Raw genomic sequence first — 2,463 nt, forward strand, 5'->3', positions numbered from 1 at the left:
CCAAAATATACCCAACAGGAGAAAAAGAAAAAGTGATCCGTGGCAACTTTGGGGGCAGCTCCACATTCAGGTGAAGGATGAGCACGCAATGGTACAGATCCAGCATTGCCCACCCTCCAGGCTGCTCTTTGCTCCTGATGAAAGACCCTTGCAGGACTGTGGCCCCTCTCAGTGCAGTGTCAGTCACTGCCAGAGGTCTCAGCTGAGCCACTGGCATTTGTGGAGTGACATCCAGCCGCAATCCTACTGCCTGCTGAGCATCTGTGGAAGATCCTGAACATCTTCATGCCTAGCAGCACAAAACAGCTCAGGCTTTCTCTGAACTGCTTTTCAGGGGGGGTTTCCATATCCCCGTGAGATCTGTTCATCCCTCAACATGTATGACTTAATGTCCAATGATGCATTTGGGTTCCTTCCTTCCTCCTGTGTGCCAGTGAGAAACCATCCATGGGAATGGAGGATGTTGTGTGCAGGGCAATGTATTCCTGGCTTGCCATTTTGCTTCACTGTCACTCAGCTGAACATGGTCCTTATCTAAGAAGGACTTAGAACTTGCAACAAGTGATAAATTAACCTGCTCCACTCTCCTTAGCATGGGTGTGATGAGTGTTAAGGAAAGCAGCAAGCACTTGCCAGGATGGGAGCTTGTTCTTTGCCAGGGAGGAGGGAGAAAATCTTGCTTGGAGTAAATAAAGCAACTCTGCTTCCCCAGGAAGAGAAGCAATTAAATATGTGAGTGCTGCATGGAATGATTTGCACAAGGATTGTCTACAATGCAGGAATGTTCCCAATAAACCATGCTTCTCCTGACCTTCATGTTTCTGGGTTTCCACCACATGATAGAAGAGACTCTCAATGAAAAAAAGCAAAACACCATGTGGGGAGAAGTTTTTTCCTTTCTTCAGGCTTCCTCTTTCTTTTGTTCTTTCTAGAGCTCTCACTACATTTCTGTTGTTGTTTGGAGCACGTGCTTCCCTCTTTCCTGATCCCCTGCGCTTCTTTTGGCTCTGGGTGTCCTGGACACTCTTAATTGTGGATTTTTTTCCCCTTCATCTACTTCTGACCTCCAGCCCTGGGAACTGGGAGCAAGTGGAAACTACAACTTTGCAAAATGCTGCCTGTGCCTGAAGCAAATGCGAGGAGAAATGGGGTGTGAAAAATAAAATTTGTTTATTAGAGAAGAACAGCAGCAAAAATACAGAAGATATTTACATTGCAAGAATGTTTGTAACAACAACAATCGATAGAACGTATATACATAAAAACCTACTGGGCAAAACTATGTGAAACATATTTACAGAAGTCAAAAATAGCCTGACAATCTACATTCTAAAGAACAACAACTAAGTGTAGAACATATATACAAAATGGTGGTGTCTCTGTCTTTGACGTCCATCGCACCTGGAAGAAAAGCAAATGCCACGGTCACTCCAGTCAGGCACAGAGGGCTCTTGCATGTGCCCCCAGGCTGGCACATGCTGGCCCAGCAGCAGGACTCTGCTACCAGAACTGAGCCTGGCTGGGTCTTGCATGGAGCTTGTGTGGAGCAAAGCAGGCACAGGAATGGCTGTGGATGGCCACCAGAATCCAGTGCCCTGGGTACAATGTCCCTGAGCAGGGAGCACCCAGCCCAGCCCCAGCCTGGCAGCAGGAGACCCACTCTGCCTGTCCTGCTGCTGGCATTGCTCTTCATGCCAAGATCATGGCCTCTTCCTCACCTTCTTAATCAATATCCATGTCCTCAATGGACTCTTCCATATCCAAGTCCATCTCTTCTTCTTCATCCACATCCACATCCACATCCACATCCACATCCATCTCTTCCTCTCCAGGGTCTTCTCCATCTATTTCCATCTCCTCCTCCGTATCAATCTTTGTATCTACCTCCATCTCCTCCTCTCTGTCTGGGACAGCCTGCAGAGGCAGCAAAACCTCAGAGTGGGCTCCCTGTCCCACTCCATCCCCACAGATCTCCAGCCCACCCGGGCAGGTGGGGAGTGTCCACCTCCATGGAATGGCACCATACCTTCCTCAGGACAAATGGGAGCATCCTGCAGGGCTGGATGACAAAATCCAGGCACTAAGGATCTTTCAGGACTGAGGAAAGGTGACAAGCAGAGTGGGCAGGAGCAGGGTGAAGAGCATGCGAACACAACGAACAACGGTTGTGTTCTGCCCTTTCCTGGGCACTGGACGTTCCAGCTGGAGCGTGGGCTGTGACATCACAGTTCCCAGGGCTCCATCTGAAGTGGACACTGGAGACCATGGAATGATGGAGTCCCTGAACGGTTGGGCTTGCAAGGGAGCCTGAAGAACAACATCTTGTTCCCAGCTGAGCAGTCTTCCCCCAGAGCAGGCTGCTCAGAGCCCTGTTCCCAAGGATGGGGCATGCACAGCCTCTGTGCACAGCCTGGGCCAGTGCCCCAGCACCCCCAGTGGAAAAGAGCAGCTTCCTTAGATGCA

At 49.7% G+C, this 2,463-nt stretch overlaps 1 long non-coding RNA gene across 1 annotated transcript; it reads right to left on the reverse strand.

The window, feature by feature from the left end:
- Nucleotides 1-1,188: 1,188 nt before the first annotated feature.
- LOC135306075 (uncharacterized) lies at nucleotides 1,189-2,159 on the reverse strand. Its single transcript, XR_010366944.1, has 3 exons — nucleotides 2,027-2,159; nucleotides 1,719-1,914; nucleotides 1,189-1,401 (listed from the first exon to the last, which is right to left on the reverse strand). It is a non-coding gene; the product is annotated as an uncharacterized LOC135306075 (long non-coding RNA).
- Between the last annotated feature and the right edge of the window lie 304 nt (nucleotides 2,160-2,463).

The sequence above is a fragment of the Passer domesticus genome, chromosome 8 (assembly GCF_036417665.1).
Source record: "Passer domesticus isolate bPasDom1 chromosome 8, bPasDom1.hap1, whole genome shotgun sequence".
NCBI classification, from domain to species: domain Eukaryota; kingdom Metazoa; phylum Chordata; class Aves; order Passeriformes; family Passeridae; genus Passer; species Passer domesticus.